At 43.8% G+C, this 24,849-nt stretch overlaps 1 long non-coding RNA gene across 1 annotated transcript in view; it reads left to right on the top strand.

Moving 5' to 3' along the window:
* The first annotated feature begins 3,868 nt into the window (after window positions 1-3,868).
* Window positions 3,869-24,849, top strand: part of LOC129024863 (uncharacterized) — a 76,663-nt gene continuing 55,682 nt past the window's right edge. The window contains exon 1 of the long non-coding RNA XR_008497131.2: window positions 3,869-3,942. This is a non-coding gene — a long non-coding RNA (uncharacterized LOC129024863). The remainder of the gene's footprint in view (window positions 3,943-24,849) is intronic.

Below are 24,849 nucleotides of genomic sequence, written 5' to 3'. Positions count from 1 at the left end.
GACCATCTTTGACCAGGCTTGACTCGTCTGACCTGGCCATGACCAGCAGTGACCAGCCTTGACTGGCCATTTCTGGCATGAGCCTGTTGCCTTCTGCCTGACTGAATGCCAAGGACTCGGGGGCTGTGCAGCACTGGGGTGTAGGTGGAGGGGAGCAGAGTAGGAGAGAGAAAAGCCCTGTGGGAATACTCGAGGAGCAGGTGTCCCCAGGAGATCTCACTGGTGGGTTTATACCAGAAGGGCCTTGGGAATCATTTTCTCTTGCAGATGGGGAAATAGGTCCTGGGAGTGTGTACACAACTGTCAGGGCAGGTGACAGAGGAGAGGGGGTAGGAATGCCTGCCTGTCAGCCAAAAAGTCAGTCTCAAGGTACTGTTTTGTGCTTTGTTGTCCAGCTATGAAAGCCATCTCTCATGACCTTGGGCTTGGGCCCCAAGTGTTAGTGTGGTAGCCAGGGCTCAGGAAGGCTACAACTTGGCACCATGTCCTTTGAGGGACAAATCCTATGCACAGTGAAATAAATATAACAGATGAGTATTTTGGAGGTAAATTCACTTGATATGAATTTTACCACTTTAACCATTTTTTTTTCTACTTTAAGTTCTGGGATATATGTGCAGAACGTGCAGGTTTGTTACATAGGTGTACATGTGCCATGGTGGTTTGCTGCACCTATCAACCCATCATCTAGGTTTTAAGCCCCACATACATTAGATATTTGTCCTAATGCTCTCCCTCCCCTTGCCCCCCACCCCTGGCAGGCTCCGGTGTGTGTTGTTTCCCTCCCTGTGTCCATGTGTTCTCATTGTTCAGCTCCCACTTATGAGTGAAAACATACACTGTTTGATTTTCTGTTCCTGTGTTAGTTTGCTGAGAATGATGGCTTCTCTTTTTAAGTATACAATTTGGTGAAATTTAACACCTTGACAGTGTTGTACAGCCACCTATCTAGTTCCAGAGCTTTTTTATCACCTCCAAAGGGAACTCAGTACCCATTAGGATGTCCCTTCCCATTTCCCCCTCCTTCAGTCCCTGGAAGCTATTAATCTACTTCCTGAACTCTATCGATTTGCCCTTCTGGACATTCCATATAAATGGGGTCATGCAGTATGTGCCTTTTGTGTCTTGTTTCTTTCACTTAAGATGTTTTCAAGGTTCATCCATGTTATGACATACATCAGTACTTCATTCCTGTGTTCTTTCTGATTGAATACACTTAACATTTACCATTTAAACCATCTTAATTATACAGTTCTATGGCATTAACCACATTTACAGTGGTTGTGTAACCATCACCACCATCCGTCTCCAGAACTTTTTTCATCATCACCAACAGAAACTCTGTATTCACTAAACACTACTTCCTATTCCTCTCTCCTCCAGTCCCTGGAAACTACCTCTCTACTTGATGTCCCAGTGAATTGATTACTCTAGGTAGCTCAGATAAGTGGAAGAGTACAGCATTCATCCTTCTGTGCCTAGGTTATTTCTCTTTGCATAATGACTCATGTTTCATCCATGTTGCAGTATGTATCAGAATTCCTTTTGTTTTTAAGGCAGAATAATATTATATACCACATTTTGTTTATCTACTTATCCATTGGTGGACACTCGTGTTGCCTCCAATTTTTGGCTATTGTGAATACTGCTGCTGTGCATATGGGTGCTTTTAGTTCTTTTGAGTCTATACCCATATATACCCATCCCTGCTTTTAGTTCTTTGGAGTGTATGCCCATATAACTGACAGGTTTGCATAATTCATCTCACTGAATCCTGGACAACCTGGGAAAGTTTTCTCCTATGCTGGTGTTAAAGACAAAGAATGTAATGCTAAGAGAGACCATGACCCAAGTCTGTGACCCAGAATCATAGGGTGACTGCAGGAGTTAGCTGGGTTCCAAACTAAAATATTGCTGAGTTTTGTGTTTGTCCATTTTGTGTTGCTGTAAAAGAATACCTGGGACTGGGTAATTTATCAAGGAAAAAGGCTCTTTTAGCTCATGGTTTTGCAGATTACACAAAAAGCATAGCGCCAGCATCTCTGTCTGGTGAGGCCTACGGAAGCTTTTACTCATTGTGGAAGGCAAGGGGAGCCAGCGTGTCACATGAGGAGAAAGACAGCAAGAGAGTTGGGGAAGATCTCAGACTCTTTTTAACAACTAGATCTCTCGTGAACTCATTACCATGCAGAGGGCACCAAGCCATTCAGGAGGGATCCTCCCCCATGACCCAAACCCTCCTGCCAGGGGCCACCTCCAACATTGGGGATCACGTTTCAACATGAGATTTGGAGGGGACAAATAGCTAAACCATATCAGTTCTCATCATTTTCATAGTATATTATTAGGCCCTCTTGATTTCAAGTTCCAATGTATGGTCAGCATTTCAATTAACATTTACATATGTTTGGATATTAATTAGCATATTTAATACATAAAGTTTTATTTACCAAGTGTTCCATATTTTATTTTTTATGATATTCACAAAGTTTCATGTTGTGCCGATATTCCTGTTTTCTGTAGTTCCACTCCTACCTCAGGAACAGCCATTTTAACAATGCTACTTTGGAGGTTTTCTCGGATGAGAAAAGAAAATATCTGGCCTGATATTGCAGGGGTGAAGGGAAGAGTCAGACTCTCAGTTAATCAGGGGTGAAGGGAAGAGTCAGACTCTCAGTTAATCTTGCCTAGATCTGGCCAATGTTTGTGGTAAAACATTTTTGTTTCCTTCAATATGATATTATGAACTATGAGAACTTTCTTGCTGGACTAGTCTCTGATGAAGGTGAGACAGTTTGTTCCACAGTCTCCATGGCATCTGAACCCTAACCCACCATTTAATTTAGTTTAGGAAAACTCTAAGTGTGTGATTACCAAAAAGCATTGAGAAACCTAAGTAAACATATCATAAAACATTCTTGTGGAAAGTTCATTTATAAACTTTTATCTCATTTACATCTATTTTATTCATTTAATTTTAACAATTATGTTTAGGCAATTTTAGGAGACATTAGAAAAACCTAGTCATCATCACAAGTTAAATTTTTTATTAACTGTTTTTTATATTACTATACATTAGGCAAGTATTATAAAAGCAAGAACCTTACCATTAAGTACATGTATATTTTGTTGTTAGCTCAGAAGACAGTTATTTTTATTAAACCAACAATAACAATATAGTTTTATTTACCAAAATATTTATTCAAGTCACATAAACTTGAAAAAATATTTGGTCTTATTTATTTAATTTATGAGTACTCATTCAAGTTAATGTGGTACCACGTGTAAATAATATGTAAATATACATATGACCATATACATATATGTAGACACAACATATAACATTCACATGTACACGTGTATGTACCTAATAGCCAAAGAGATCAAGGAGTTTAGTGCAAAAGAGAGTAGTAGAGCCTCAGACTTGAATCTGTCCACTTACAACTCTTGGGGTTCCATGAGGAAAATCAAAGTTTCCTCCCCAAAAGAGAAACTCGTGTTGCCTTTTCTGTTTTACTTAAAGGATCCCAGGCAGTTAGAATTGTTTTTAGGTCCCCTCCTGTGGCATTGAAAGTTGCAAGGGGAAGGAGGGACACACAGAATAAATGGAGAAGTAGACAGAGGGAGCAAATATGGTTAGCAGAGGTTTAAAAAGACAGGAATTCAGTTGACCGAGAAGGTTTTACAGAGAGAATAGAAGCCTTAAACAATATATATATATATGTATACATACATAACGTAAATATCGGTTTGAATTATGTCAGCTTTTGACTATAGAGCTCTTAAAAAAACTTTTTAAATCTCTTGTTAAAAGATTTTAGCTGGGATAAACAGCTGACATTTCTGTTTTTTTTTTTTCTAGAGATACCTTCCCAAGTGAAAGCAATAAGCCTTAACCAAAGCTGTGACTTAACCAAGGATTCACAAGGCATCTCCAAACATGTAAGTGGGTACCCGCAAAATTAAAAATCACACAAATATAAAATGAATAGGGACTGGTTTCCGGAGCAGAAATCAAACCCAAGCGAAGGCTGTGAAAGTGTGGAATTGGAACTACTGTGCAACAAGGTTGAGCAGCGTTCATTATTAATCCTGCAGGGAATCCAAAGCAGGCAGTTTGAGCTCACAAAGATTTTAAATTTGTTTAGGTTAGATTTTTGCTCTTAATTGTGTCAAGATAATTTCTAGGGCTGGCCATGACACTATTGCATGTCTTTCTTTGAATTTTATCTTCCCATCAACTGTTAAGAATGAGAAATCTCAAAAGTCTTTTTATTTATTTATTTATTTTATTATACTTTAAGTTCTAGGATACGTGTGCAGAACGTGCAGGTTCGTTACATAGGTATACATGTGCCATGGTGGTTTGCTGAACCTATCAAACCGTCATCTTCATAGGCATTTCTCCTAATGCTATCCCTCCCCTTGCCCCCCACCCCCTGACTGGCCCTGTTTTGTGATGTTCCCCTCCCTGTGTCCATGTGTTCTTATTGTTCAACTCCCACTTATGAGGGAGAATATGCAGTGTTTGGTTTTCTGTTTCTGTGTTAGTTTGCTGAAAATGATGGTTTCCAGCTTCATCCATGTCCCTGCAAAGGACATGAACTCATCCTTTTTTATGGCTGCATAGTATTCCATGGTGTATATGTGCCACATTTTCTTTATCCAGTCTATCATTGATGGGCATTTGGGTTGGTTCCAAGCCTTTGCTATTGTAAATAGTGTTGCAATAAACATACATGTGCATGGGTCTTTAAGGTAGAATGATTTATAATCCTTTGGGTATATACCCAGTAATGGGATTGCTGCATCAAAAAAATATTTCAGGAATCTAATTTAAAAGATTCACCTTCTGGCCATTGAATTTCCAGTGCTGTACTCATTCCAATAGTGACTCAATCCAATAGCTTCTTCATGGAAAGCCCAGCATGCAATATTCCAGGTTTTAAAAAAGATGTTCCCTGGAGAGAAGCAAACCCAAAGACACCCTCCCCAAAAAATTCTCCCTGGAATAGGTTTAATTGTATGAGTACCCATTCAAGTTAATGTGGTACCACGTGTAGATAATATGCAAATATATGTATGACCATATACATATATGTAGACAACATATAATGTTCACATGTACACATGTATGTACTTAATAGCCAAAGAGATCAAGGAGATAGCAGAGGACTCTTGTTACCACAGATTGTCAAGGGTGGTGTTTGCCTTTGGCAACCCAAAATTTGTGGGAGAGGGTGCCACTCACAGACCTTTTAATCTGTGACACTGCATAGGCCTGCCTGGGATTGGGCTTTCCCAGCACTAACTAGGCAACAAGGGTTAGGATGACAAAAGTGTAGGAATGGAACTTTTTTTTTTTAACTATTTTTATTTTTTTATTTATTTTATTTTATTATTATTATACTTTAAGTTTTAGGGTACATGTGCACAATGTGCAGGTTAGTTACATATGTATACATGTGCCATGCTGGTGTGCTGCACCCATTAACTCGTCATTTAGCATCAGGTATATCTCCTAATGCTATCCCTCCCCCCTCCCCCCACCCCACAACAGTCCCCAGAGTGTGATGTTCCCCTTCCTGTGTCCATGTGTTCTCATTGTTCAATTCGCACCTATGAGTGAGAACATGTGGTGTTTGGTTTTTTGTCCTTGTGATAGTTTACTGAGAATGATGATTTCCAATTTCATCCATGTCCCTACAAAGGGACATCATTTTTTATGGCTGCATAGTATTCCATGGTGTATATGTGCCACATTTTTCTTAATCCAGTCTATTATTGTTGGACATTTGGGTTGGTTCCAAGTCTTAGGAATGGAACTTTTTAAGACAAACTCTCCTGAGAGCTGAGAGCTTGACATATTCGAAACAAAATGTCTTGGTTTTGCAGCCTTTTTGAGACTAGCCACCCAATGGGACTCGAAAATTATGCTGCCTGGATGGCACAGACCAAGAGAGTCCTTCCACTTGGTCACAAGTCAAGCTTTCAAGGACATCAAACAAGATGAGAGAGAACCTAAAATGATACCCCTCTTCATGACAGAAGGACACCCAAAGACAAAGACAAAGACAAAGGAAAAGACTATTTCTGGTAGAAAAGGGACCAAACACTATTAATATTCAAACCACAAAGTACCAAAAAGTACACCAGAGTCACTAGAACAAGACGAGTTAAACAAATCCTTTCCTCCCATTAATCAAGACTTTGGAGAAGAAAAAGAAACAAATAACAATATTTACCATCCACTTGACCAGATTCCACAGAAAGACAGAGGCCTGGAGCCTGACTGGTAAGAAATCCTTACCCTTTTGATGGCTCATCAGGACCTGGATTCACTTGGCTGTGGGTCAGGAGAGCAGAGCCTGCTCACAGCGTCAAACTGTAGGAACCAAGGGAAAGTGTCCCCTCTGCCCTCGGAAGGTTCGCTAAAAAATCAACTCACAAATGACAGATTAATTGCAGCAACGGCATAGAAACTTTACTGATGTGTACACAGGGAACATCACAGCATGATGACCCAACCACCCAATGACCTGAGGAAGCTTATATACCATCCTGAGGTTACAGCAAAAACGTTGGCTTAGGGAATGGCCACAAGCAGGTGATAGTGGTAAAACAGGTTATAGTGGCAAGACAGGTTATGGGAGGGAGAGAAGAGGAGGCTGGCTAGCAAGGGTGGTCTTGTTATGTAGAAGAACTCTCACAGGTAGGTAGCAGCCCTCAGAGTAAATAGATGGTAAATGTTGCTTTCCAATCATTAAGGCATCAGAATCTTAGTTCCTCTCTCCTAGGTCCAGACAAGGGAAGGCTTGGCTGAGTTCATGCAAATTTTCTACACATGCAAGTTTCCCCCACAAAAGACAGCTTTGCAGGGCTACTTCTTCTTGCTGGCTGTCTTTATATAATCTCCAATTATATCAAAGAAATATATTTTGGGGGCTGGGCGCGGTGGCTCACACCTGTAATCTCAGCACTTTGGGAGGCCGAGGCAGGTGAATCATGAGGTCAGGAGATCGAGACCATCCTGGCTAACACAGTGAAACCCCATCTCTACTAAAAATGCAAAAAATTAGCCAAGTATGGTGGCACGTGCCTGTAGTCCCAGCTACTCAGGAGGCTGAGGCAGGATAATTGCTTGAACCTGGGAGGAGGAGGTTGCAGTGAGCTGAGATCGCGCCACTGCACTTCAGCCTGGGTGACAGAGCAAGACTCTGTCTCAAAAAAAAAAAAAAAAAAAAAAAGAAATATATTTTGGGGCAAAATTTTTTTCCTTCCTTATGATATTCTGAAATATGGGAACTTTCCTGCTGAACTAATGTTTTTCAGTGAAGGTTCATGGGGCCAAGAATTTGCCATCCATCAGGGGGCGACACAGGCAGCCATTTGGTTCATTGAGATGCGTTGCAATTTTAGTGTTGGATGTGTACTTGCCCTAAGTCCTATAACAAAGCTTTGATATAATAATCACACCTTTTTACTGCATTTCAATATCCATAAATATTAATAAGTCATCTGAACAATTATCTGTTTCCTGTACTAATTGTTAATTGTATAAACAAAGTTGTTTTAAATATTTATATAGATTGTCAGGATGTGGACTGTGACATTTTATCAGTTAACTGTATTGACTGATCATGTACACATCAGTGTCTAAATCTAAAATATCTTGCAACGGGTCTATATATATATATACACATAAACATACACACACACACACACACACACACACACACGGGTAAGAATACAACAAGGTAATATACTCTCCATTCAATTCTTATGAAATTTTAACGATCAACTTTCTTTCAATTTGGCTTTCACTCAGAATTTCTCTACTAATTATCCCAAATATGGACTCGGTATTCAGCTACTATTTTCTTGCTTTATAAATTAAGGGTTATTCTCACAGATGATTTGCCAAGTAACTTTTTTTTGTCTTTTGAATAATGACATTATGAAATTTTCATAATATGAAATTTCATGATCCTTTAAGGATTTAGCTGCACAAAGTCTTAGAAAATGTGGTAAGAGTGGGCTTTGGGTGAATGGGTTGAGAGAATGTGTATGCAATCCCCCAGATACCCTAGAGTCTGCTGTGTCCCCAAGAGAGCAGACTAGATGGCAGGCAACTGGGGTGGACCGGAAGGGAGAGGGCAGCCAGCAGGAACACTCAGTGTCAGGGGGCTATGGTCAGCACTGTGGTCCTTGTTCTAAGGCCAGTGGGAAACCATTGGCAAAGTTAAGTCAGAAGAGTGACATGACAGAATTTGTGTTTGTAAAGGAGTATTTAACCACTATCAGGTTGAAATCACCAGAGGTGGGTGGATGGGTCTGTGCTGTTCCTGGTGGACTACACTGAGGAGAGCACAGTATCAGCCCGGGGTGTTCCTGTGGTGAATGATGGGGCTGCATCTGCTCAGGAGAAGACAGTGGGAAGGCCCAGCTTGGAGTCACCTCTGCTCTTTAGATCTGCCAAGGTTGTGAAATGAAGGGATGATCTGAAGAACAGTTTCAGAAAAAGAAAACTGGATCTGAATAAAAAGAGACATTTGTCTCTCAGTCCAGGCAGCGAGTGAAGTGGGTCTGAAGATTGGATTATGTAACTGAGATAGGCCCCAAGAAGATTTTCATCTTACTGGTGAAAGGGCCTTCAAGACAGTGGGAAAAATTCCTGCTAAATTAATTAAATCCATTCCAATGCTCCTTCCAGAAAAAAAGTAACTAGAAGGCTATTCTGTGATGCGTTCAGAAAGAAAACCTGTTTGTGACTATTATGACTGATTTTTTAAAACTTGCCAACAAAACTCTGGTGTCAAAGATCTAACTGATGATACAGTAAATTTTTTAAATTCACTTTTCCTTTCAGGTCTCACTGAAGCCCCTAGTGCTTTAGCTAAACAATATAATCCCTACTAAGCTTCTAAGAGACTCCAGGAAATAGCTTCCCTGGCTGAATGCCTCTTAAAAACCACGCAAAAAGAAAAAGAGGCTAAAGCAGAATGAGGAAAAGACTACTAAACTTGTGGCCTTACATATTCAACAACTCAAAGCCTCACATCAGCAAGTCCCACAAAATAGACAGAAAGCAGTAGCCTTGTCTACTTTAAAGGGCATGATTTGCTTTTCCTGTAAGGGTCCTGACTATATAAAATGAGATTGGGAAAAATACAAACAATGGCTTCAGAAATACCCAAGTAAGGCAAGGAACCCCTCCTACTCACAAGAACTTGTAAGAAGTTTTTGTTGGGTAAAACTGAGGACTCTCTGGGGGAAATTAGGGGGATTTTTTCCTTTCCTAACTAAGTAGGAGAAGTTGGTCTTAAAATCAACAGCAAATTGATCCAAGCTCTAGTCAACACTGGAGCTCTGCTCTTGGTGCTTACCCTCAACTCCTTTTCAGACCCCCCTCTTTAGAGTAATCAAACAATTGAAATAGTGAGGGTCACTAACCAAACTATGACCGTCTTTAAGTCTGAGTCAGTTTCTTATCAATTAGGGCCCCTTGCCGGCCAACACAGTTTGCTGTTGTCCTCTCTGCCCCAATCCACCTGATAGTGAGAGACGTTCTCAAAGATACCAAGCCCACATTTCTTTCACCCAGAAGGGAGATATCATCTTAGAAGTCTCCCCAGCCAAGGTTTCAGCCTCCAGTGTCACTCATATCTTCTCCCTGCTAGGTTCTAGCTATGCAGTTGTCACTGAACACCCAGTTCTAAAACAACTGCCTGAAACCCTTTAGGTGAAAGTGGATACAGTTGTTGGCCTGTTCCATTGAGCATCACTTATTTCTATACAGATAGACACTAACAGTCCTCTTCCAAATTTAAAACAATGTCCTCTCAATTCTGAAACTCAGGCTGACATAGAATCTATAGTCAGCAGTTTCATTTTCCACGGACTTATAGTCCTCTACACCACTCCTTGTAACACATCTGTTCTGCCAGTCTGTAAGCCTAATGTGAACGAATGGAGATGCATCCAGGATCTTAGAGCTATCCACAACATTGTCTGTCCCTGATACCCTGTTGTGCTTAATCCACAACCACTCTTACCCACGATTCTTCCTGACACTCACTGTTTCTCCACTAATGATCTCTGCAGCACCTTCTTCAGTCCCCGTCGGCCCCAAAAGTCAGTTTCTTTTTGTCTTTGCTTGGAAAGGCTAACAATTTACATGGATGGTGCTTTCCCAAGGATACACCAAAAGCCCTTCCCACCTTTCCCAGATTCTGCAGGCTGACCTAAAAGAAATAACCTTCCCAGATAATTTGACTCCATTACAATACATTGATGACTTGCTTTTATGCTCCCTCTCTCAAAAGGCTTGCCACACTGACACTCGCCTCTTACTTCACCAGCTAGCCCTTAAGGCACAGAAGGCTCTAAGACAAATTATATTTTTTCTGGGACTCCATCAAGCTCCTTGGGCATCAAGAGTAAACACTAACTTCACCTGCTTTCAAGGCATATTTTCTTTTCCCTTGCCCTATACTAAAAGATAACTTAGGGGTTTCTGGGGACTTGTGGTCTGCCATAGAGCTTGGATCCCTAATTTCTCTTTGATGACACAACCTTGATATACTCTGCCTGAGGCTTCTTCTCAGACTCCCTCACTTTTACTACTGATGGCCAAAAAGCCTTTAAGAATATCAAGCATCAGCTGTCCTTGTCTCTCATGTTGGGACACCCTAATTATGACCTTTCTGTTTCCTTTCTCATTCATGAATGAGAAGGTAGCACTCTGGGATTTGTAACTCAGGCCCATGGGGGCCTGATAGGATCTCTTCTCTGTTTACATTCCTCACTCAGTCAAAGCCCTCTTCACCTCTTACCACACCCAACTCCTGCCAGTTGATTGACCTCCTAGATGTAAGTTTCTGTTCCTGCCCCAACCTATCATCCACAGCAACCTGCTTAACTGTGCCACTCTTTTACCTTCACAGAAGCCCTTAAAGATACCCTTATTTCTCTCATATAGATTTAAAGGAAACCCCTTTACTCAATCCTGACTTTGTCTGATACACTGATTTTGCAGAGGCCCCATTGGCTCTTGACAGGCTGGATATGCAGTTGTTTCCTTGACAGAAACCAGAAAATGGGGGCCTGTGACTAATACCTGGTCCACCCAACAGGCAGAATAACATGTGCTTGTTAGCCAGAGATAAAACTGCAGACATTTACACAGACAGCAGATATGCTCTGGAAAGAGAGAGAATTTATGACCTCTTCCAGATAGCCTATCAAAAATAAGGATCATGTTTTGACACTTCTCCATACCATTCCGGCTCTTAGAGCCCTGTTTATTGAAATCCAAGCTCGCTCCTCTGAGAATACCAAAGATAGTAGAGGCAACCACTTAGTTGATGTTACAGCCAAGACTGCAGCCCTAAACGGTACCACTTCTCCTGTCTTCCCTGTTTCCATTCAAACCCTACCCTTACCCATTGTACCTTCCAAAAAACTTTTCTCCAGACTCTCAAGGTCTCAAAAGATGTCTGCAGATGGCAAAAAAAAAAAAAAAAAAGGAAAAATGGGCGAAACAGGGTTATACCTACAAATCATAATCTCAGTTATGGAAGAGGCTTAACATTCATCCTGTCCTTCCAGAAAATTTACAAAGGGCCACTCATACCTTTAAACATAACCTCACCCATTGGAGCCTTTACAAAATAATCCAGTGGGGAAAACAGTGCAATTGGGGTCTTCTCCCAGTGGTTGCTTCTCAAATCTATAAATGTTGCAAAATCTGTTCTTTGTATAATGCTGGGAAGCCCTCAAAGGCTGCCCCCAAAGAATTCCCCTTGCCAAATGGCCCTTTTGCAAGCTGGTAACTTGATTTTATCCAAGTACCTCTCCTCACTTGGGTGCAAGTATGTATTTGAGATGATAGATATGTATTCCCATTGGGTAGAGGCCTTTGCTTACAAACAAATCATGGCCATATTAGCCAAAATTCTTTTTGAAAGAATTATCCCCACTTGGGAAGTTCCTACTGAACTCCACAGTGATTGAGGAACATAGTTTACTAGCCAAGCATTAGAATGAGTTTGTGATGTCTGGCCTATTCTGTAACACTTCCATCCACCTACCGCCCACAGTCTTCTGGGCTTGTAGAATGAATCAATGGAATAATAGCCCATTGCCTGAGATTACAAACACTCTTAATCTGCCGTGGCCTAGGGCTCTCCCTCTAGCTCTATTGATCCTGCTGTCTACCCCCTCTGGAAAACACCACCTCTCCCATTTTGAGATTGTCACAGGCCATCCCATGCATTTAACTGAGGGAATGTTTTACCCTACTCAGTTACAAGGAGACCTCCTGACCTACTGCCAAGGACTCATTCAGGCTCTAACAACTCACCATAAACTGGTTGTGGAATCCTTCTGTGGTCGTACATCAAAAGATGAACTCTGATATCATGACCTCTAGCTAGGAGACTTCATTTACTAGAAAAGACGCCAGCTAAAAAACTTCCTCAAGCCCCGCAGCAAAGGTCCGTTCCTGGTACTCCTGACTCAACTATGTGTTGCTAAGTTACAGGTCATTGACTGCTGGATCCACATATCCCACCTACAAAATGTACCTGCAGACGTCTGGAATTCAGCCCCAATACCTGATACCAAATGCAAGATGGCTGGAGCCCCAGCACCAGGATGAGAAGAAGCTCACGGCTGCAGGAAACTGCTTCCCCTGAGACTCCAGACCAGGCCTATATCCAGATGAAAGCTTACACTCCCCACATAGTGCTCATTACACTCATTGCTTTAGAAGTTTTCAGAGTTGTTATGAGCTTATGAAAGCAGGACACATACCTTTGCTTTGCTTATTTAAATCTAATATACCCAGTCCTTTTGCATACCTCAAAATTCTGTTAATGATAGAAGTGTAGAATCCTATGTATAGCAGACATTTTATGTCACGTGAAAGGAATTCCATGTATTCCTATATTTAGATATCTGTAGACCTTCCTTGCCCAACCCTATTCAGGGTCCCTAAAACTCTTTCCTCTAGAATACATGATCCCCACTCCAGAAGGCATTGCCACTCGGCCTCTTGTCAGCCGGACACTTTACTACCCTTTTAGAAGGGCAATAATCCTATTGAATTAAGGCTCCACCCTTACAACCTCATTTAACCTTAATTACCTTCTTCTGGGCTCTACCTCCAAGTCACATTGGGGGTTAGGGCTTCAACATATAAATGCTGCGGGGACACAATTCAGTCCATAGAGAACAGCGATGGAACACCATTTGTGTTCCCCTCACACATGCAGCAATTCACTACTCCTCACTACAGCATATTTGAGTGCCTACTTTAAACACAGAGTGAATTACCTGCCTCAGCCTGACTTATATTTCCTGCTGGCCATAGCACTGGCACCAGTTGTACCACTGGCAATGGCCCTGACCCCTGCACACTCCATGGCATTAGTACCCCTATTCCCTGAAATCCTGGCTTGGACTTTGTTCTGATTTTCTCTCAGGACCTCTTTGCACACTGAACTGTAGGACCAGAAGTCAACGTGAATAATTTTGTCCGCAAACCCCAAAATGTACACGGTTTTGGGTTCAGTGTGGTCATGAGGGCCCCACAGGAATTTGTAGCATATAGGATCCCTGTTGGGCATCTGCCCTCAAATTCAGATATTGTTGCTGCAAAACATCTTCAACGTAAAGCTTTCTGGGCCTTTCAAAAATGATGTGCTTCCCCTCAGCATCTTCAACTCTCTCAGCATATTCCAGATGTCCTCTTCAGGAGCAAAGTTGCCCTCCTTGGAAACTAGGTCTAGAATAACAGCTTGGAGAAAGCCCCAGTCTTTACTCACTCTGTCCCTCAGCAGAGGAAAGTTCCACTTTGTTGATGAGGATGTCACATTGCTTCCTGGCATCTGTGTTCGCCTCATTCGACTCAAGGCCAAAGAGTACTCTATGCTCTCAGAGGCTTTGCTGAGGACCTGAGGGAAGTGATCCATTTGCTGCTGGATAATATGCTTCAGCATTTCTGCCTTTTGTGTGGGCTTCTTCTTCTGGTTCTCGAGCAGCAGGAACACCTCCAACTCAGCCACATTACTGCTCAAGAGGTCCCTGGGCCTGAACTCAGAAAGGGGTGGGGCCCTTGCTTTTCCTCGTGGCTGCTTGCTCCCTCACCTGAGCTGTTCCCTGAGGGAGGTAAGGCGGCAGTGGAGGTGAAACGGGGATTCCAAGGACATGGAGGAGCATTGAGTGTCCCACCAGCAGGTTTCCCCTTAGCAGCCTGTGATCTGATAACAGGAGAGTGGGGAGAAGGCCTCCTCCTCAGCCTCAAGAGCCTGGTTCTCACCTCCGGCCTGGCAGTGTTTCTTGTGGGCTCTGCTTCAACTCTTCTGAGCCCAAGCTTGACTCTGCTCAGGGGCCTTGATAAGAATGTGGGCAGGAGGGCAGGACATGGGGCCCCAGAGGAGGAGCAGGGAGGAAGGAAGAGGATGGAGTGAGGGACACGTGAGGGGCCTCAGCAAGCAATCTATCCCATGGATTGAAGGAAGGCTATCTCTGCCATTTGTGCTTTAGAATACTGACCCATGCTTTGGTCCTTCTGTTCAATCTATTCCCTGAGACCCTAGAGGATAGAGTGAACTAGCTCCTCAGTAGCAAGCAGTCATTCTCTGGGCTTCCCAGCCTTGAGAGAGGAGCATCAGATGGTGGCACATTCAGCCTGTATTCAGGGGTCATCACCTTGGCAGTTGGAAGGGCCTGTCTTGCTCAATCTGAGGCTGTCCCCGTCAAACCCCCACACTCTCCACCCTCAACAGAGAAAGCTCAAGTTTATCCTTCAACCACAAACTCCCAAATACCAGCAGTAGAATTAGGAGAGAATTTAAAACCATCTCTCCCTACTTCCTGTGGAGGGGTGGGAATATCCAGGAGGACTGGGGTGGATTTATCCTTCCGGGGTGCACCTCAGTCTCATGAGTCGTGGCTACCTAAATCCCTCATGCTCCTGGACACTGAGACTGTACTTGGCAGGATCCATGAAACACCTGAGCTCTATTCCTGGGCGCTGAAAGTGCTCACAGTGAGAAATGCCCTGCATACATTGTTGGCCTATACCCTGAGACCAGAGACCCCAAGAAGGAGGTGGAGGGATGCCTCAGGCTCAATGAAGCCATTCCCAGGAGCTGCTGAGGCTCAGGGATTACAGCAGGGATGGGACTCTGTGGGGTCCACCATGTGATGGGGTGAGTGGTCCCCTCCATTCTCGCTCAGGGTCTTCACTTTGACTCCAGGCAGGGCCTGTACTCCCTGCCATCTGCCAACCTGAGGACTGTCCCCTCAGACTAAGGCTCTCACTTCCTATTATCTCTGAGAAGAGAGTGAGGGTGGGGGACTCCCAGAGTGAACAGCAGGGGCCAGACTGTGCTGGTTCTCTTCTAATCTGAGGTGGTGGTCTCCTCAATTCTCAATAAGGGTTCTTACCTCAACTTAAGGGAGGGCCTTAGCTCCATCCAATCTGCTGACCTAGGATCAATCCCTTCAAATCAAGCCCTCAACTCTATGAGAGTCTAGAAGAAGAAGTGACAGGGTTCTCAGCTAAACAGCCCTGCCCAGGGCCTCTGAGACTGAGGGCAGGGCTGGAGTTGTGCAGAGAACCCTTTGGTCAGGCATGGGAGGCCCCCTTAGTTCTTCTATTGTACCTTGTGGTAAAAGATTACATTGTCCAAGGAAATGCCTAGAGAAAAATCCTTGCCCAGAGAGAGGTCTGGCTGTGGCTCCTGGGAGGCAGTCTCTAAGCCCTTGGGATGTCTTGCCTGATCATCGTGTCCATGTTTATCTGGAAACCTTGGGCCGTACTGGATAGGCTGTGCTGAAAATGACTTATGATGGCAGCCTTGGGTTACATGGTATTCGCTTGGCCTCCAGAGGTGCTAATGCTCGAAGTTAGTCATGTGGGTGGTGAACCACGTCGACCTGACTCAGTCTCAGTAAAAACAATGGGCATAAAGGCTCAGGTGAGCTTCTGGAGTTAGCAGTACTCCATGTGTACTGTCATACCTAGAAGTTAGTGCTGTCTGGGACTCAACGCAGAGAGGAACGCTGGAAGCTCCGTGCCTGGAACTCCCTGGGCTCTGCCCTGTGTGCCTCTTCTCCTGGCTGATTTTAATCTGTATCCTTTCACTGTAATAATCCATAACCATGAGTATGCCAGCTTTCAGTGAGTTCTGTGAGTCCTTCTAGCACATTATCAAACCTGAGGTGGGGCTTGGGGACACCCGAATTTGCAGTTGGTGTCAGATGTTAGGGTGGTCTTGGGGGCTGCTGAACTTTGCAGGTCTCCACCGTGACTCCTGGTAGGATCTGAGATTCCTTCCTCTGTTGACCTGATGCCTTTGCTGTCAGGCCCCACCTCAGAGAAAACACAGAGGAGGCAGTGATCATGCCTGTCTTCCAGTAACCTCTACCCTGGGCCTCTGAGAGCAGATAGCACAGGTGAGGGTCTTTGCACCTTCTGGTTTGCTTGGTCTCCTCCATCCTCCCTCAGACTCCTCAGCTAGATTCCTAGCAGGACCTGGGTCTCCTCTTTCTGCTCACTTGAGGCCAACCCCTTAGATCCAGTCTGAGCCACACAGAGAGCCTCTTTAGGAGAAAGCCAGTGGAGGCCTCAGTGAGATAGCCCTACTGGGGGCCTTGCATGGCTGACCACAGAAGTCAGATTTTGTGGGACCCCCCTCTGTTCTGGGGTGGGTTGTGCCTTTCATCTTCCTCCAGGGTCTGTGCCTTGATACCTGGCAGGGAATGGGTGGCCTCGCTTCTGCCTGCTGAACTGAGTCCTCCACCACCACTTACCCAAGGCCTCACCATCCTGAGACACCTGCAGGGAAGCAAGGAAACATTTCATCCTGTTAGCCCTGCCTGGGCCTTCCAGAGCCGACAGCAGGGGCGGGACTCTGGCATCCTCTCTGCTCCAGAGTGACTGATCCCCTGAATACTCACTCGGGGTCCTCACCGTGACTCCTGGAATGGAATAGACTTTTTCTTTTCTGCTAATCTGAGGCCTGACCCCTCAGACCATGGATCTCACCTCCAGAAGACCACTGATGGGGAAGTTGAGGAATCTCATCCTGCCTGGGGTCTCCAGGGGATGACAGCAGGGGCCAGCCAGACTCCAGGGCCCACTCTATCTGGCTTTAGTGCAACATGGGTCCTCATGCCAGGGTCAACCCCTTGGCTGCAATCAGGGCCTGGGATCCATTGCTGATCTGAGGCTTCTGCTCCTAAAACCAACACCCTTACCTCCCAGTCTCCTGAGGAGGAGTGAGGATGCACTGCCAGAGTCAGTTGGCCTCCCCTTCCTGGGATCTTCCAGGACTGACAACAGGGCTGGTGGTGACGGAGCTCTATAGAGCCTCATTTGTTCTAGGTAAGAAAGTTTTCTGCAGGAATGAGTTCTGCTGCTTCTCCAGAATGCAGTCAGACTTGTTCTGTCTCTTTTCCTTTCCCTTCCCCTATAGCATGTGTGTGTGTGTGTGTGTGACATTTTCATGTATACAGAGATTGATTTCTGGACCTGCTATCCTTTTCCATTAATCAATTTATCAGTTCCTAATCCAGAACCATACTGCTTAACTGTTGCATTAGCTTTGCTATCACTTAAACCAATTCCCTGTTCATTATCTGCTTTTCTTCAGTCCGGTCTTAGTTTTACAGCTGTTACATAGCTGTGTATTTATCCAGGTCACCTTTAAGTTCAATTATAATCCTAAACATTTTCTCATATCTCATGCAGGTTTTATTAGAATATGACATATTCATGTGTTCAGAATTTTCATGGCCTTCATTAAAGTTTTTCATTTTCTTTTGTTTAACAATGGAACCATTTTTCCTAAGTTTATTTCTAGATATATTATTATTTATAATTACTGTTTAGAATGCACTCTTTTTTTACTGTATTCTAATTTGTGATAGGCTGCATGTAGAAAACTGTAAACTTTTGTATATTTATTTGATGTAATTCCCACTCAATAAACTCTTCTATTTTACTTTTGATATTTTTCCATTGATTCTCCTACATTTTACTTCTCTTGGTGGATGATGAAATTTTCTGAAAATGGTGATAAAATTTTGCTCTTCTATTCATTATTCATATCTATTCTTTTTGTTTTTTTCTTAGATAATTTGATAGAATCTGCAGTAAAGTCTTGACTGAAGTGGTGATACCAGGCATCTAGGTTGCTTGCCTGATGAGAAATCTCATTAAGATTGAATGTTGAATTTTCAAAATGACCTTTTTTTCATTGATCCAAGTGGCATTCCCTTCTCCACCCAAAGGCATGGGCCTGGTGTTTCTGCATATCTTCTCAACAAATGACATTTACAGCTCTGTTTGAGGATATTTGCAAAGCTGTTCCAAGTCAGGAAGCATATTTGCTTACATTCCAGTGTAATAATGCTTGAGTCTCCTGCCCAACCCAGAGACAATGCAAGGACATATAGCTAATGTCTCTCTCTCGGTCAGAGGGCAGAGTTGTTTTCTAACCAGAATAATAATGATAATGGCTTCTTCCATGGCAACATTAGATCAGGTATGTTAGCCATGCCCTTATAAGACTGGGAAATTCCTAAGCTCAGAATTCCTCAGCAGTGACACAGATCACCAGGTAGGACTTGGGGAACCACAGTAACTGATGTAAACATGAAGCTCATGTGGCCTGCCATGTAATGCATAATAAAGTGTCCAAATCCATTTGGACTCAAGGCCTCCTTACTGGCCGTACCTATGGAAATGTGTTAACCCAGCCTAACAGCTTCTTGAGTACTTCACTCAAACATTTATAGATGTCAGAATTCTGCGGTGAAGAACAATTTTGTAGAGTCTGTCAGCGATAAACCACTTAAGAAAGGTGAAGAAAGAGGGCTGGGCACGGTGGCTCATGCCTGTAATCCCAGCACTTTGGGAGGCCAAGGTGGGTGGATCACGAGGTCAGGAGATCGAGACCATCCTGGCTAACATGGTGAAACCCCGTCTCTACTAAAAATGCAAAAACTTAGCCAGGCATGGTGGCAGATGCCTGTAGTCCCAGCTACTTGGGAGGCTGAGGCAGAAGAATGGCGTGAAGCCAGGAGGCGGAGGTTGCAGTGAGCCGAGATTGTGCCACTGCACTCCAGCCTGAGCGAGTCTCAAAAAAAAAAAAAAAAAAAAAAGAGTGAAGAAAGAGAGTTATATGAAAATCAGAGCAAAATGAAATGAAATGTTGAGGCAGGGTGAACACATTTAGCAACAAAAGCATTTTTTGTTGTTTTTCTTTCAACTTTTATTTTATATTCGGGGGTACTCATGGAGATTTGTTACACAGCTATATTGTGTGCTGCTAAGGTTTTGGATATGATTGAACTTGTCACCCAGGTAGATAGTTCCCAATGGGTAGTTTTTTCACCCTTGCCCCTCTCCCACCCTCCCCATTCTTATAGTCCCCAGTGTCTACTGTTTCCATTAATGTTCATGTGCACCCAGTGTTAAGCTCCCACTTGTAAGTGAAAACATGTGATAATTGGTTTCCTGTTCCTGCACTGGTTTGTTCAGGGGAATGGCCTCCAGCTGCATCCATGTTCCTGCAAAGGACACGATCTCATTCTTTTTTATGGCTGTGTCTTATTCCATGGTGTATATGTAGCATATTTGCTTAATCCAGTCCACAATTGGTGGGCATTTAGGTTGATTTCATGTCTTTGCTGTTGTGAATAGCACTGCAATGAACATACGGGTGCATGTGTGCTTTTTTGTTTTTTTTGTTTTTTGGTAGAATGATTCATTTTCTTTTGGGTATATCCTCAGTAATGGAACTGTTGGGTCAAAAGATAGTTGTATTTGTATTTCTCTGAAAATGAAAGCAATTTTAGAAACTGCTGCAGGCAACTGGAAGGAATAAAACCAGTTCAACAGCCACTTGATATGCTGTGCAAAAGTAATGGTCATGTTGGGGATGTGGGGCAAAGAATGGAGGACTGCCTTCAGTGCAAGGAGCAATTCAGGTTATGGTATGACTCCTGGTTTGCGTGTTTTCCATGTTTCAGGGCAAGGGACTTCCAGTGTATATCTCCACCTCTGATGTCACACTCTAAGCCCTGTTCATAGCCTGGGAGACATAGCAAAACCTCTTCTCTGCAAAAAGTACAAAAATTAGCCAGGCGTGGTGCTGCACACCTGTAGTCCCAGGTACTCGGGAGGCTGAGAGGTGGGAGGATTACTTTGAGCCTGGGAGGTTGAGGCTGCAGTGAGCCATGATCACGCCACTGCATTCCAGGTGGAGGGACAGAGAGAGACCCTGTCTCCCCCCCCCGCTCCAAAAAAAAAGCCCTGTTCAGTTCCCAGGTAAAGGAAGATTTCCAAATACTGGAGGATAACAACCTTTCAGGGGACAGTTGTCCTCACTCTCTCCTCCCTGGAATTTGTTCATATTCACACCCTTCATCCATTTTCAGAGAACAGCTGACATCAGCAAGGAAAGTTTGTTTCTGCCTTCTCTCAGTTCATAGTCCTCATAGAGTGGGTCTTGACCCATGCCACACATTGCCCACTCCCAAAAGCAGGATTTGCAAAACAACTTGGGCAGTGGGATATGGGCAGAAGGGTAGAGAAGGGATGAGCAGGAGGGATAAAGTCAGCAAGTGCCGTGAGGACTGCACTCCTGTCATATTGGTATCACCTGGCACTTTTACAAGCTCAGGATCAGCTAGTCTCCTGAACCCAATCAGGGATGCTGAGGTAGCTCTCCTACCACTCCCTCAGAAGGACAGAGCTTCCTCACTTCCACAGATGGCCCAAGACATCACAGACAGTGAATAGCATTAAGCAGTGTGTGTGTTGTGAGGGATTAACGTCTCAGAGGTCAGCTGTAAGCCTGACCTAGTGGGAGGAACAGAGAACACAGGAGTGCCCCAGGCAGCCCAAGGTTAACCTCAAGGCAATCTCAGACTACCAGAATCCTTACAGCAAGTCATTCTGAACACCCAGGGCCCAACCTGCTTGAGCCATTCGCTCATGTGAAGGACAACAGGACAGATGGAAGTTCCTGTGTGGATGAAGAACAGGTGAGGTTGTAAGAGCAGTTCTCTAGGCAGGCTGGTGGGAGAGGAAGATGTGTTCAGAAAGAGGAATGTCTAATTAGAGACTTCTAGCCCACATCTTGTCTAGTGAACGAACTTGAAACATCTGTGGAAGATGGAAGAGGCACAAGGGGATTACCTGAACCCTGTGAGGGGAGCTCTGAAGGTCGGGTGCTTTGACATAAGACAATCGGATTGACTGAACAGTGTGGCTTGGAAAGATCAGATGTTCAAACAGCCTTGCCTGGAGCCACAGACACTTCGTTTCAGTAGAAATGATAAATATGGGGTTTATATGGCTTTTTTACTTTAGTTTTTCTTTCAGCATTGTTTTAAAGCAATACCAATTTAATCGTGGAAAGTTGACAAAACATAGAAAAGTCTTAGGCAACTTGTTTGACAAGGAGAGCAGCATATGTTGTTCAGTGTCACTGTGAGGTGTTTTATTTATCCACTCCACTATTGTTGGACAATTGGGTTATTGCCAGTTTATGACCATTATGAATAATGCTGCTATGAATACCCCTTTACATGTCCTTTCCTGAACATACACCCTCATTGCTGTTGGGTATATACCTAGGAGTTGAACTACTGAGTCATAGGATATGCACTTGCTCAGCTTTTAATAGCTACAGGGGAAAGGTTTTCTCACGCGGTTGTACAAACTTCTACTTTGACTAGCTTTGTGAGAAAGTCCTGGCTGCTCTACATTTTCTACAATGCAAGGTGTTTCTCTTTGATGTCATTTTAGCCATTCTGGTGTTTGTGTAACGGTTTCACATTGTGGTTTTATTTCACAGTTCCATAATGATTAATGAATCAATGATTAGTATCTTTTCTTATGATGAATTGATGATAATGTCTTTCCATATCACTAATGATTAATGATTAGTGTTTTTACGTGTTTACTGTCTATTTCATGATGTCAGAATTTAATGTTAAATTCAGAATGCCACTGGATTCTCCATCTTCAATATGAACCCTGGAATTGACACAAGACCATCATAGCCCCAGAACTTGGCCACCCTGATATGCTCAGAGACAACTTATTGTCTAATGCTCTGCCCACATTAGTATTCAAATTGCTACAGTTAAGGTAGTAAGATTGCCCAAATACCAAATCAGAAAGCTGATTAGAGAGTCATACTTCTACTCTTTTAATATTCACCCTTCTATAGCTGTGGGCCACCCAGTGTCCCCGTGCTGCCCCCTATCTGTACCCAAACAGCACTTGTTATCCCCTGTTTTCCCTCAACCTTATCCCCACCATACACACTGAAGTTTCATGTCCTACATATCCTATTATGTCTGCTCTATCATTGGTTGTCTGAAGACAAGTCCCCCTTCCTGGACCCCCACCTGGCCCCTTTTGCCCAAGGCTGAGAGTACCCACTTCCATTCCCTAAACTACTCCACTGCTTTCTGCCATCACTCTTTAAGTACCTTAAATGCTCTCACGCCATCTGCACGAGACAGCCCATGGGTGAACTTGGTCCATGGTCCTTTGAGTCCAGTACTCTTACATAAAACTAGTACGCTGTTCTTTCCAGATATTTTATTGGCATAATTCTTTTATCCACCTGAATAATTTCTTTTAGAAAGGGTAGCAATCATTTTGCTCTGCATAATCCCCAGTCCATGAAGACTAGGATGGCAGAGGAGGTGTAATTGAGCAGGGGGTTGTGAGCCTGGGCTCTGGCCCACTCAGCACCTCTTCTTCCTTCTCAGCATAGTGAGCTTGGACACTCACCCCCACAATCCTGGGGCTTCCTTATAAACTCCTTGCAAAGCCCTCTGTCAGGAGAGCCTTCCTCAGATGCAGGCCTCCCCATCGTGTTTCTACACAGGCATCTGTCTGCACAGACTGCAGTTTTGTGCTTGGCTTTCAAGCACTGTCAACAACTTGTACCTTACCCCCAAAACCCAATTATATCTCACAATCATTTTTCTTGTTTTGCAACTTATCTATCCTTAACCGTTGCTTCCTATGTACACACAGGTACACACTCTGCACTAGTCCACTCATCTCTCCTGCTCTCAATAGGCAGGTTGCGGACCCCCTGCCATTACCTGCATTTCTCCATTCTGCTTGGGATTGTTCACAGGCCCTGGCTTTCCACTCTTCCCAAAGCCATGTCTCTGCCCTCCTTCCTGGCCCAGCTCCAGACTGTCCTCTAGGAAAGGGATCTTTGTTACTGCCCTTACCTGGAAGCTTCTCAGCATCTTACAACACAAGGGGTTCTCTGTCTCAATACATACGCTTTCCTAGCTTCAAAACCATTCTCAGGTTAGGATCTTCCTGGTAGGTGGATTTTATTCCTTTATCAGTCAGGCTATCCACATGAGTAGGGGGCTTGATGCCTCTTACTTTCATGTTTTTGCCTCCCTGATATCATGTACAATCTCAAGTTGTTTTTAATATTGTATACTTTGGATTGAACCCAGAGGGAGAAAGGGCAGAGGGATCTTAGCAGTTTTTTTCACTAATCAGCATGAAGCCTGGTGATAGGACCCTCTAAAGTTAAACAGCTCAGTTATCATTCAGCATGCAAGCTGAAGTGGAAGCAATTAGTGTTCCTGCTTAAATGGCCAGAGAATAACGATGCATAACTGCTGTTCACAGCACTCTCTCTATTCCCACTGTGATGACCCTGTAGATGATGGGTGCATGCTACATCCTCCAGTTACTCCCCAATCACTTATGCTGTGTGCCAGGCACTGTGCAAGGACCTCAGGTACAAAGACAACTCAGGCCCCTTCCTAAGCAGCTGAAACACATGCACAACACTTCTTTCCATCTTGGCTGGATAAGGGCCAGTGGAGAGTAACAGGTGAAGTAGTTCACAAGGTGGCAGCAACAAGAAAGAAACCTGTGCATGAGACAGGACTAGGCAGGCCATCTGTTTTCTGCAATTCTCATAAATGAGGATATACAGGCTGTGGTGTCATGCAAAGGACAGGCTCGGTGCTCAGGAGCATCCACAAGCCCCCTGTGCTCAGGAGCATCCACAAGCCCCCTGCACTCTAAATCACCTCATCTGGAGTCTCTGGAGTCTATGATGAGAACTAAGCCAGTGATTTCCACGTCTCCAGGATGCTGAGGTTGGAGTGGTATTTCATGGAGAAGATTTTGTGTGATATCTTCCACTTGACTCTGAGTCGGCACTCAGAGGAGTGAGCACGTGTTTCTGGGCAGCGAGGGCTGGGACACGTGAGCGACTGAGGTGAGGACTTTGTTCTAGGAGGGGCTTTCTAATGCTGTGATGGACTGAAGGGTGGTCTGTGTTGGGCCAAGTGGCTGCTTTTTAGGTGATCCATGAAAGAGGATAACGGCAGTTTTTATGTACAACCCCATGAGGCCCTTTCTCTTGGCAAGGGTTTTTCCCTTCTTGAGCTGGTTGTCAGACTACAGCCTTTCATAGCAGTTTCTCCCTGTGACATTGTGTACTGATCCTTCCAAAAACCTGGATGGCAAGGATGTGTTTTAAGTGTTTGAGCGTAATCCTCTCTCACTGGGACAATTTGAAATCCCCGTCTTCTACTGTACAATTTGTTATTCTGGGCTGGAATCAGACAGACTCTTCTCCACTACCCCATCTCCTCCTTCTAGACTGGAAAAGCTCAGTCACAGTTCACATATATGCTCAGTTTTAGTAGATCCTGCACAACAGTTTTCATAAGTACTTTTATAAACTTTCCCTCCCACCAGCAATGTATGATTCTTCAGGTTGCCTCCCATTCTCTCCAACATGTGTTATGTGCCAGCAT

This window comes from Pongo pygmaeus, chromosome X (assembly GCF_028885625.2).
Source record: "Pongo pygmaeus isolate AG05252 chromosome X, NHGRI_mPonPyg2-v2.0_pri, whole genome shotgun sequence".
NCBI classification, from domain to species: domain Eukaryota; kingdom Metazoa; phylum Chordata; class Mammalia; order Primates; family Hominidae; genus Pongo; species Pongo pygmaeus.
The sequence above is the reverse complement of the archived record's forward strand: the minus strand, read 5'-3'. Positions and strand labels throughout refer to the sequence as shown.